This window comes from Jatropha curcas, chromosome 5 (genome assembly GCF_041381405.1).
Source record: "Jatropha curcas cultivar XTBG-Jc1 chromosome 5, XTBG_Jcur_1.0, whole genome shotgun sequence".
In the NCBI taxonomy this organism is placed as follows: domain Eukaryota; kingdom Viridiplantae; phylum Streptophyta; class Magnoliopsida; order Malpighiales; family Euphorbiaceae; genus Jatropha; species Jatropha curcas.
Window position 1 is genome coordinate 16,484,998 of NC_143155.1, and position 12,791 is coordinate 16,497,788.

The window sequence follows — 12,791 nt, forward strand, 5'->3', positions numbered from 1 at the left end:
ATCTTAGCTGAAATTACAATAAATTTTACTTTACTTGGGGCTCGATTAGAATGTCTACATGTTGGTCTTTACTAAAGACATAGTGTACTTAAAGTTTTCATGTTGTGACTTTCTCATGATCAAAATTATAGTCTAAAGCTAATGTTTCATCCTTGAGTAGAAAACTGGATTTGCGCAAAAATATATGGCACCAATATTATTGCAAAATATGACTGGAGGTTAGTGTACTAGCACTTTGGGTTCGACAAGCAATGTTGTAAGCTATATAAGTTCATAAGTGATTGCTTTAATGACTATATATTCTGGCTCTAGTGAGGAGTGCGCTGCCAATCGTTGCCGGTTACAAGTTCACAAAATAGGTGTATCACCAAGATAGATAAAATAGTCACTCTTAAAGAGATATTTTTCTTTATCCCCGACATAATCCACATAAAAAAAAAAAACTTAAGCGCAAGCTTTTTGTGTAGGCAACAATAAAGTCCATGGTGAATAATGCCTTTTAAGATAAGACTCACTTTAAAGCTTGTCAATGTGGCTATTAGTTTATCAATATATTGAGCAAGTTTGTTGATAGCATAGTTGATGTCTTATCTAGAGAAGGATAAATATTAGCGAGAAGCAATGATACTCCTATATCTTTGAGCATTTGTTGTGGGAGTTCCATTGTTAAGTTGAAGAGAATTAGCGATAGCCATATGTGAGCTTATGGTTTTAGCTTCTTCCATGTTACTTTTGGTAAGAAGATCTTGAATATATCACTGTTGTGATAAGAATAATCCATCATTTGTTTGTGTGACTGATATTCCAAGGAAAAAATTGAGTGGCGTTGGCTCTTTGATGGAAAATCAATTGAACAAACTTTGTATAAGTTGGGTGACGAGGTTGTAATTATTGTCGATGATTACCAAATCATCAATATAAACCAAGAAGTAGATGCATCAACCTTTAAATTGATAAATCCAAAAGAGAGAAGAAAGGCTTATAAAACTTGGTACCTCATGTGGTGGGGCTTGCTTTAAGCCATATATCAATTTATGAAGTCTACAAACAAGATATGGATATTAGAATCAATAAAACCAACAAGTTGGTCCATGTAAATCTCTTCATGAAGAAATGTGTCCAATTTTGTCTCAACAACTTAAATATACTCAATCCGAAGGGTCAATAGTGTCCTATGAGCTCATTAAGATAAAGCTATCTCAACGTCATTCTGTGATAAATATCAACAGAAGAGAGACAATCTCAATCTCATCTAGGAGGGAATAATATTATTTACAATATCATTCTTTTCCATATTCATATCAATCACAATATCAACTTCAACAAATGAAGTGATATCGGTAGGATAATAAACATGTCTATAAGTTACTGTAGTACTATAAATCATTTCATATATTAAACATAATTAAAAAACAGTGGGCAACAATCCATTTTCATAAATATTGGCTAAAAACATTCATTCACGGTCATCCCTCATACTATAGTTAATAATTGGCTAACATCCTCTTTACTGATATAAACAAACTTTCAATTTAACTTTAAGAATCATTAAAATTATAGGATACCAAATCATATTTCTTTTCTTTCAAAATTCATAAAATCTTCATTTCGATATTTCTTTTTATTCATAAATCATTCTATGAAATTGGAGTGTGAAATCAAATACATTTTGGTTTTAAACAAAGCAAGAAATGAGTAATGCACTAACCTAAGTTGGAAGGCTCCACTAGCTGTGACATCCTACCGAGTCGAGTCTTAGTACTGAGTCAAGTCATTTCATAGAGTCGAGTTGAGTCGGGCCAAACCAAACCCAGTTGGGGTAAATGGGATCATAAGTGGACTTACTTGATTGAGAGAAAAAGATCAAAGCATATGGGTGAGGATTTAATTGCATTAAAAGACCAAGCTTGGGTCTTTAGTAGTAACCTGTTGACAATTGAGGTACCATTTAGGAAGTTTCACATCAATTGTCTTGATATCTTGATGGCCTACCCGTGATAATCATTTTCACTTTCCCATTTTCATCCTTATCTTCATCTTCTTCATCTCCTTCCTTTCTCCATCCATTTTCATGGTAGTTTAAGGCAACCTCAATTTTCTCCAAGTAAGTAGAATTTCTTGAAGCTTTATATTATTCAACCTCTAATTGAGCTATATTGTAGATAAGTTATAAGAATTCTGATGTGTATAGGAGAAGGGAGTTCAAAGGTAGTAGAGAAAGGAAGTTAAAGAGGAGCTCAAGCTTTTTGGAGTAAAGGTTTGATATCTCTTTTCATTTACCATTTTCTTTGCATGAGAATTTGTGTGGTGTGTTGCTAATGAGACAATATTGCTTCATGTTGAGTGGGAGGACTGGTAATGGTGAGAAAACAGGGGAGAAACAGGGGAGGAAGTGAATAAATGAAGTAAATAGTGAGTTTATGCTGAAACAGGTTTTGCTGGAAATTTTATCAGTAAATTCATCTTGATTTTGACCCCATTTCATGATGGAATTAGGAAGTGTTATATAAGAGTTATTTGTTCCTCTATGTGTTAGCTTTACATGGGTTTTTGAATCATCCAAATCGGAGTTGTATATTAAGAGATATGACCAAAAGAGTACAGACTGTACAGGCTGGAAAACGCGACACGCGCGCGCGAATTGCCTGAAGAGGTCGCGACTTGTGCCTGAAACTCACTGACTCTCATTTTGCACTGTACGCGATCGCGACTTTCATTTGCGCGCTCGCGACTTTCACCTGAAACTGTCTGACTCTCATTTGGTGCTGTACGCGATCGCGACTTTCATTTGCGCGCTCGCGACTTGTGCCCGATAACACACTGACTCTCATTTTTGCATCTCGCGCTCGCGACTTTGCAATGCGCGCTCGCGACTTTCACCTAGAAACTCACTGACCTTCAGGTGTGCATTACGCGCTCTCGACTTTGCAAGGCGCGCTCGTGACTTGGGTTTTCATGCACTTTTGGACTTTATTTTCTATGCAATTGGATTCCTTTGCTCAACTTGTATGCTTCCAATCATTTTACAATAAAAATACAACATTAGAACATGTATTAAAACAACATGCAAGCATACAAATGATGTGAACTCAAATAAACATTATGAATTATGAAGTTATGAACTATGAATATGATGTTGTTGTTATATTATTGACATACCAACATTAGGCTCCATTGAGGTTAGGCAGAAACCATGTAGATAAGGCTATGTTGCGACATAGGATAGCAGATCTGCACCCCATACAGTTTGATACTCCGGCTATAGGCTGTTGAGTGGATATGATTATATACGGGCCATAGCAGCCAAGCATACAGTATTCATCCAGTTTCATACAGTTTTTCTTATCACTTCGGTTTCACTATAACCTTATGGAGCCATACAGATATCTTGACATAACATTTCATGAATCATACAGTATTATACGCAGTACGAAAGATAATCAAGGTATAAGGAAAATGATCATGCTATTTGTGCTTATATGTTTAATTATCCATATGCATTTACATGCTTATTTCTATCTATGTATGTGCTTAATTGTTTCTTTATATGTTGAGATATCCACTGAGCTTTATTTGCTCAACGAGTTACCTGTTTAACTCGCAGGTTTTGAGTTTGGACCGTAGAGAGTCAGCTTGCAACTGCTGCAGTCATCTGTAGAAGACTCAGTCTTCAGGGTAGCTACTTATTTGGATGTATATCTTTTGTCTACCCCTTTTTATGGCATGTACAGGGCACACAGTTGGGCCCATTTCATTTTAACACTAGTATCATGTTTTGTAAATATTAAGTACATTATTAATATAAACAGCATCAGCATGATATAAGAATCTGGCTCCATTATTATATCAGCATGACAGGTCATAAAGGCAACCAGTTTGTAGCATCTCGGTTTGGTTCATTCGGGTTAACGGGTGGACCGGGAAGGGATGTTACAAATTTTGGTATCAGAGCCCTAGGTTTAGTTTCCCCAGGCTTGCATGCATAAGTCCGTATAGTGTACATGCCATGACTACCCTGATGAACTAAGCAGTTGTTGTTCTTTTAGGAGGATGTCACAGGAAGGTGAGAGCGAGTCACACGCCTCCAGAGCAGTGGAGGGTGAGGCTCCAGTAGCACCAGGTCAAGCTAGAGCAGTGGAGGGTGAGGCTCCAATAGCACCAGGTCAAGAGGTTTTGTTAAAGCAACTTGCAGATACTTTTAGACGGATTGCAGGGGTGATACCTCATGCACCAATAGTAGTAGAAAGAGAAAGAAAGCCCCCACTAGAGAAGCTTCGGAAATATGGGGCGAAAGAATTCAGTGCTAACAAGGATGATAGTCCAGAAATAGCTGAGTATTGGTTAGATGGGACATCGAGAGTTCTGGAACAATTATAATGTACACCAGAGGACAAGTTGGTTTGTGCTACATCATTGCTCATAGATGAGGCATATACATGGTGGACTACTGTTCAGCAGTGGGTATCAGTAGATCAGTGTACATGGCAATTCTTCTTGGATGAATTCAAGAAAAAGTTCATCACAGAGGCTTACCTAGATGCAAGAAGGAAAGAATTCTTATACCTGAGGCAGAACAGAATGTCAGTTGCCAAATATGAAAGAGAATTCACCAGGCTCAGCAGGTATGGTAAGGGGATAGTGACTACAGAGGCCGAAAGGTGTAAAAAGTTTCAGGAAGGCCTGAACGATGAGATTCAGATGGGAGTGGTAGCTTCCAGATTCAAAGAATTCTCAGCTTTGGTAGAGGCAGCTCAGGAGATAGAGCGCATTCAGGCCAGTCAGCGTACCAGACGCCAGCGGTCTCAGCAAAGGAGAGACCAGACTCAGGGTGCACCCAGTGCATATCAGTCAGAAAGCAAGAGATTCAGAGGTGCTAGTAGTTCAGCTAGTTCTAGACCTTCCTTTAGCCCAGGCTCAGCTAGGGGTGCTAACGCGCCAGCGGTATCAGTTGTGGCTAGTTCTGCCGGTGGTAGTCGAGGTTCAGGCAGAGGAACTGGTAGAGGCACCAGTAGAGGTGCAGAGTCAGCCGATTATACTTTTCCACCTTGTGGGCATTGTGGCAGCCGGCATGGTGGAGATTGTAGGTTGGTGATTGGTAAATGTTGGATATGCGGAGCATCAGACCATCAGAAGAAGGATTGTCCGAAGAGGGCAAAAGTTCCTATACAGTTCATAGCAGGCAGAGGAAGAGGTGAGAGCTCCGGAGGGCAGAGACAGCAGTCAGAGACTGTGGATAGACCTGATACTAGAGGTCCAGCCAGGGTCTATGCTATGCGAGCCAAAGAAGATGAGGAAGCTCCAGATGTAATAGTTGGTGAGTTTTCTTTAGGTGATCATACAGTTTATGCTTTAATTGATCCTGGCTCATCTCATTCATACATTAGTGTACCTAAACCTTGGGTTAAAGGATTAGAAGTTGCATATGTGAGTCAGGGTATGTTGGTTACTAATCCATTAGGAGATGTAGTACAAACCCATACAGTGGTCGAAGGATGTCCAATTGTTATTCATGGAAAAGAGTTTCCAGGAGATCTTATGGAGTTGCCATTTAGAGAATTTGATGTTATTCTGGGTATGGATTGGCTATCCAGACATCAGGCTATAGTTGATTGTGCAAAGAAAAGGGTGACATTATATACAACAGCAGGGGAAGAGATTACAGTAGTCGGAAAGCGGCGAGATTTTCTAGGTAATGTGATATCAGCCATGGCAGCAAAGAGATTAATTCAAAAGGGTTGTGAAGCATACTTGATATGTGCATTACAAGCAGAGAAAGAATAGTCAGAAGTGCAAGACATACCAACAGTGTGTGATTATCCAGATGTATTTCCAAAAGAGTTACCAGGGTTACCACCAAGGAGGGAAGTGGAGTTTACTATAGATGTCTATCTTGGAGCAGCACCAGTATCAATTGCACCTTACAGAATGGCACCAGCAGAGCTAAAAGAGTTAAAGATTCAGCTACAGGAGTTATTGAATAAAGGCTTTATTAGACCCAGTGTATCACCTTGGGGAGCACCGGTATTATTTGTAAAGAAGAAAGATGGATCATTCAGATTGTGCATTGACTATAGACAACTGAACAAACTGACAATCAAGAATAAGTATCCATTGCCTCGAATCGATGATTTGTTTGATCAGTTAAAAGGTGCAGGTATGTTTTCTAAGATTGACCTTAGGTCGGGATACCATCAGTTGCGGATAAAGGAAGAAGATATCGCTGAGACTGCATTCAGGACCCGATATGGACACTATGAATTTTTAGTCATGCCATTCGGTCTCACAAATGCACCAGCGGTTTTCATGGATCTCATGAACCGCGTGTTTCATTCATATCTGGATCAGTTTGTGGTGGTGTTTATAGATGACATTTTGGTCTACTCCAGAGACAGGGTTGAACATGATAAACATTTGCGGATTGTACTCCAGACACTGAGGGATAAACAGCTGTATGCCAAGCTTAGTAAGTGTGAGTTTTGGCTGGAAGAAGTTTCTTTCTTAGGACATGTGGTGTCATCGGAGGGTATCAGAGTGGATCCTCATAAGATTGAAGCTATTGTTGATTGGAGACCCCCCAGAAATGTCACAGAAGTTCGAAGTTTTCTGGGTTTAGCCGGCTATTACAGAAGGTTCGTAAAGGGATTCTCCATCATTGCATCACCTTTAACAAGATTATTGAAGAAAGCAGTTGTATTCCAATGGGATAATAGGTGTCAGTAGAGTTTTGACACTTTGAAGAAAAAGTTGACTGAAGCACCAGTGTTGACTCAGCCAATGTCAGGTAAAGACTTTGAGATTTACAGTGATGCCTCTCATATTGGGTTAGGATGTGTACTCATGCAAGACAGGAAAGTGGTAGCTTATGTCTCCAGACAATTAAAGCCACATGAATTAAATTATCCAACCCATGATTTAGAATTGGCAGCCATTGTCCTAGCATTCAAAGTATGGCGGCATTATCTGTACGGTGAAAAGTGTTACATTTACACAGATCATCAGAGTTTAAAGTATTTATCGACACAAAAGGACCTGAATTCAAGACAACGGAAATGGATGCAGCTTTTGGCTAATTATGATTATGTCATTAATTACCATCCGGGCAAAGCTAATGTGGTAGCTGATGCCCTTAGCCGCAAATCATTGTTTGCTTTGAGAGCAATGAGAATTAGCATGGAGTTGCAACAGCAGGGAGTTATTCTAGCACAGATGCAAGTACAGCCATCTTGGGTTCAGGAAGTTGCAGAGGCACAGAAGAAAGATGCACAAACAGCACTATGGGTGAAAGAAGTACAGGAAGATCATGGTGGGAAATTCAGATTGGATAACAGTGGAGTCTTATTCTATGAAGACAGAGTTGTTGTACCACAGATAGGGGAGCTTAGACAAAAGATTCTGCAGGAAGCTCATAACAGTCCATATGCAATGCATCCAGGTAGTACCAAGATGTATCAAGATTTGAAGAAAGGCTATTGGTGGCCGGGCATGAAGAAAGATATCAGAAATGTTGTAACAAGATGTTTAACATGTCAACAAGTAAAAGCAGAACATCAACTGCCAGCTGGGTTACTTCATCCAATAACAGTGCCAACATGGAAGTGGGATCAGATCACGATGGATTTTGTTGCTGGATTACCTCAGACGCAGCGGAAGCATGATGCAGTATGGGTGATCGTGGACAGATTAACTAAGTCCGAGCACTTTCTACCAGTTCGGATGGACTATTCTCTGGAAAAGTTAGCAGACATGTATGTTAGCGAAATAGTTCGACTACATGGCGTTCCATCATCCATTATATCTGACCGTGATCCAAGGTTTACATCGAAATTTTGGGGTAAACTGCAGGAAGCATTAGGAATGAAATTGCATTTCAGCACTGCATTTCATCCTCAAACAGATGGCCAATCAGAGAGAGTCATTCAAATTCTAGAAGACATGATGAGATCATGTGTCATAGAATTTGAAGGCAGTTGGGACAAATATGTACCTCTCATGGAGTTTGCCTACAACAACAGCTACCAGTCGAGCATTAAGATGGCACCATATGAAGCATTGTATGGTAGACAATGTAGAACACCTGTGTGTTGGACAGAACTGAGTGAGAAGAAGATTTTGGGTCCAGATTTGGTTAGAGAAACAGAAGAGAAAGTGGAAATCATCAGAAAACGGCTGAAAGAAGCAAGTGATCGACAGAAGTCTTATGCTGATTTAAAGAGAAAGGATATGGAGTACTTGGTCGGTGATAAGGTATTTTTGAAAGTTTCACCATGGAAAAAGACCCTAAGGTTTGGACGAAAGGGTAAGCTTAGCCCTAGGTTCATTGGTCCATACGAGATTGTTGAACGTGTAGGACCATTAGCCTATCGCCTAGCGTTACCTTCAACCTTAGATCGAATTCATAATGTCTTTCACGTATCAATGTTAAGGAGGTATCGATCAGACCCATCGCATGTGTTATCAGCAGAAGAGATTGAAATTTAGCCGGATCTCACTTATGAAGAAAAACCAGTTCGGATCTTAGCCAGAGAAATTAAAGAATTACGAAACAAGAAAATAGCATTGGTAAAAGTTCTTTGGAGAAATCATAAGACAGAAGAAGCAACTTGGGAATCTGAAGAGACCATGCGACAACAGTATCCGCAATTGTTCATCACAGGTAAACTTCGGGACGAAGTTTTTTTTTTAGGAGGGGAGAATTGTGACATCCTACCGAGTCGAGTCTTAGTACTGAGTCGAGTCATTTCATAGAGTCGAGTTGAGTCAGGCCAAACCAAACCCGGTTGGGGTAGAATGGGATCATAAGTGGACTTACTTGATTGAGAGAAAAAGATCAAAGCATATGGGTGAGGATTTAATTGCATTAAAAGACCAAGCTTGGGTCTTTAGTAGTAACCTGTTGACAATTGAGGTACCATTTAGGAAGTTTCACATCAATTGTCTTGATATCTTGATGGCCTACCCGTGATAATCATTTTCACTTTCCCATTTTCATCCTTATCTTCATCTTCTTCATCTCCTTCCTTTCTCCATCCATTTTCATGGTAGTTTAAGGCAACCTCAATTTTCTCCAAGTAAGTAGAATTTCTTGAAGCTTTATATTATTCAACCTCTAATTGAGCTATATTGTAGATAAGTTATAAGAATTCTGATGTGTATAGGAGAAGGGAGTTCAAAGGTAGTAGAGAAAGGAAGTTAAAGAGGAGCTTAAGCTTTTTGGAGTAAAGGTTTGATATCTCTTTTCATTTACCATTTTCTTTGCATGAGAATTTGTGTGGTGTGTTGCTAATGAGACAATATTGCTTCATGTTGAGTGGGAGGACTGGTAATGGTGAGAAAACAGGGGAGAAACAGAGGAGGAAGTGAATAAATGAAGTAAATAGTGAGTTTATGCTGAAACAGGTTTTGCTGGAAATTTTATCAGTAACTTCATCTTGATTTTGACCCCATTTAATGATGGAATTAGGAAGTGTTATAGAAGAGTTATTTGTTCCTCTATGTGTTAGCTTTACATGGGTTTTTGAATCATCCAAATCGGAGTTGTATATTGAGAGATATGACCAAAAGAGTACAGACTGTGCAGGCTGGAAAACGCGATGCGCGCGCGCGAATTGCCTGAAGAGGTCGCGACTTGTGCCTGAAACTCACTGACTCTCATTTTGCACTGTACGTGATCGCGACTTTCATTTGCGTGCTCGCGAATTTCACCTGAAACTCTCTGACTCTCATTTGGTGCTGTACGCGATCGCGACTTTCATTTGCGCGCTCGCGACTTGTGCCCGATAACACACTGACTCTCATTTTTGCATCTCGCGCTCGCGACTTTGCAATGCGCGCTCGCGACTTTCACCTAGAAACTCACTGACCTTCAGGTGTGCATTACGCGCTCGCGACTTTGCAAGGCGCGCTCGCGACTTGGGTTTTCATGCACTTTTGGACTTTATTTTCTATGCAATTGGATTCCTTTGCTCAACTTGTATGCTTCCAATCATTTTACAACAAAAATACAACATTAGAACATGTATTAAAACAACATGCAAGCATACAAATGATGTGAACTCAAATAAACATTATGAATTATGAAGTTATGAACTATGAATATGATGTTGTTGTTATATTATTGACATACCAACATTAGGCTCCATTGAGGTTAGGCAGAAACCATGTAGATAAGGCTATGTCGCGACATAGGATAGCAGATCTGCACCCCATACAGTTTGATACTCCGGCTACAGGCCGTTGAGTGGATATGATTATATACGGGCCATAGCAGCCAAACATACAGTATTCATCCAGTTTCATACAGTTTTTCTTATCACTTCGGTTTCACTATAACCTTATGGAGCCATACAGATATCTTGACATAACATTTCATGAATCATATAGTATTATACGCAGTACGAAAGATAATCAAGGTATAAGGAAAATGATCATGCTATTTGTGCTTATATGTTTAATTATCCATATGCATTTACATGCTTATTTCTATCTATGTATGTGCTTAATTGTTTCTTTATATGTTGAGATATCCACTGAGCTTTATTTGCTCAGCGAGTTACCTGTTTAACTCGCAGGTTTTGAGTTTGGACCGTAGAGAGTCAGCTTTCAACTGCTGCAGTTCATCTGTAGAAGACTCAGTCTTTAGGGTAGCTACTTATTTGGATGTATATCTTTTGTCTACCCCTTTTTATGGCATGTACAGGGCACACAGTTGGGCCCATTTAACACTAGTATCATGTTTTGTAAATATTAAGTACATTATTAATATAAACAGCATCAGCATGATATAAGAATCTGGCTCCATTATTATATCAGCATGACAGGTCATAAAGGCAACCAGTTTGTAGCGTCTCGGTTCGGTTCATTCGGGTTAACGGGTGGACCGGGAAGGGATGTTACACTAGCCTTTCTACTCTGTTTATTGACTTATCTTTCAATCTCCTCCTCTCAGAAACTGTAGCATGAAATTAATATTATATTAACTCCATACTACTCAATAAACATATACATACTATGATAGGAACACAAATTTGTCTTTGTGTGATCACTTATATAATGAGCTTGTGCACCTCTAGTGGGCCAGTATGGTAAGGCAGTTAAAATTGTATGCTTAATCTTATAAGGACTTATGATGGGAAGGTCCATAGGATTCTATATAAATAGGCTAGATGCCCTCTCCTTCCTTAACCCTAATATTGGCTAGTTCTATTGAAAGTCACTTTATGAATAAGGAAACAGAGAGGAAGATCTAGTCCCCCTTCAATAGATTCTAATTTCGTGTTTGAGTATTTGATTGTAGTTAATCGGAAAAGAGGAATCGTGAACTCTATTTTTAAATTACAAATCATGTACGCAAATTGCTTCTGCATTATTAATAATTGGTGTTCTAAATTCATATACTAGATCCGTTAATTTTCTTAGAGCTTTTCCTTCAATTTCACTATGCTTAACCAAGTACCCTATAACCTTAATTTAGGCATGAAGTACTCAATTTCCAAAATTTAATCTCATCCTAGAATCATAAAAATAATGAGACTTAATAACATATCTAAAGCATATTTAACCTTTTACAAATTATTGGAATATAATATTTTCGTGATATGAGCAGTCTGCCTTCCTTTGGCTATATCTTTAGTTTCTTAAATCCATTAGTCCTGAAATTTCGACAGTATTTTCTTCACATCTCAGGCTACTTTCATATAAAATTTCATGAATGTTAGAGCTTATTTGCATAGTCAAATAGCCTAACATATGTACCCAATTTTCAGCTAAATTATATTCTCAGTAGCCTGCATATAATTAGTTATAACTTAATTTTCTTTTATCTATTTCACTTACCCTTTTACCACAACCTTTCTAGCATCCTAACATACTTCTCTCTAAAATTTCATAATTTTTGAAGTTCATTTACCTATTTAACTAAGTCAATCTCACTGATCGAAATCCAACAGCTCCATAGTAGTAATTCAATGATATCTTTAAGGCATCCTCTATATGATTTCTCATTCAAATATTCAATTTAAACCTTAGAATTACCATTAACCAATCTGAACTAACATAATCACTTATCACAAATCATTTCCTCAAAATTCCACAACTTGGCAGAACCATTAAAAACACCAAATCAAAGAATTTTCTTCCTCCTTTCCAATTCCAAACACAAATTCATCACTAAACCAATTCAAACAACATTTTATCCTCTCAAATTCTAATTAAAGTTACTTAATTACAACACCTCTAATTCACATGTTCAATATTAAAACCTAATATACTAAACCATATATATAACTATCTATTAAATCATATAGTTATGGAATATAGGAAGGGTTGTTAACCTCTTTCACTTCCTAGCTTGGTTTCCACCCTTAATCAAGTCTTCCTTTCTTTCCTTAGTGCTTGGCCAAATATGGAGAAGAAGAAGAAGAGAATGCTACAGTGAAGAATAAAGAAGAAGAAGGAGAATTGGCCAATTATATAGTGAAGGAAGAGGTGGAGCTTGTCTTTAGTGCCTTTAATATATATATATATATATATATATATACACTAAGCTTCTTTATAATTTCCCTCCTTCTCCCACTTGGCCAAATTTTAATTCTTTTTAATTATTTTTCTCTTCTTTTCTTTTTTTTTTTTTATTTCTTTACCTTTAATCATTCTCTAAATATTAATAATTCAAATATACCAATTAAATCCTTAATCAAACATTTTAGATATTTAAATGTTAATTGTTTTAAGTACTCGACCAAAATGCTTGATTGAGGAGCTTTACGTTCTAGCTTCCCATCACCAAGACTTAA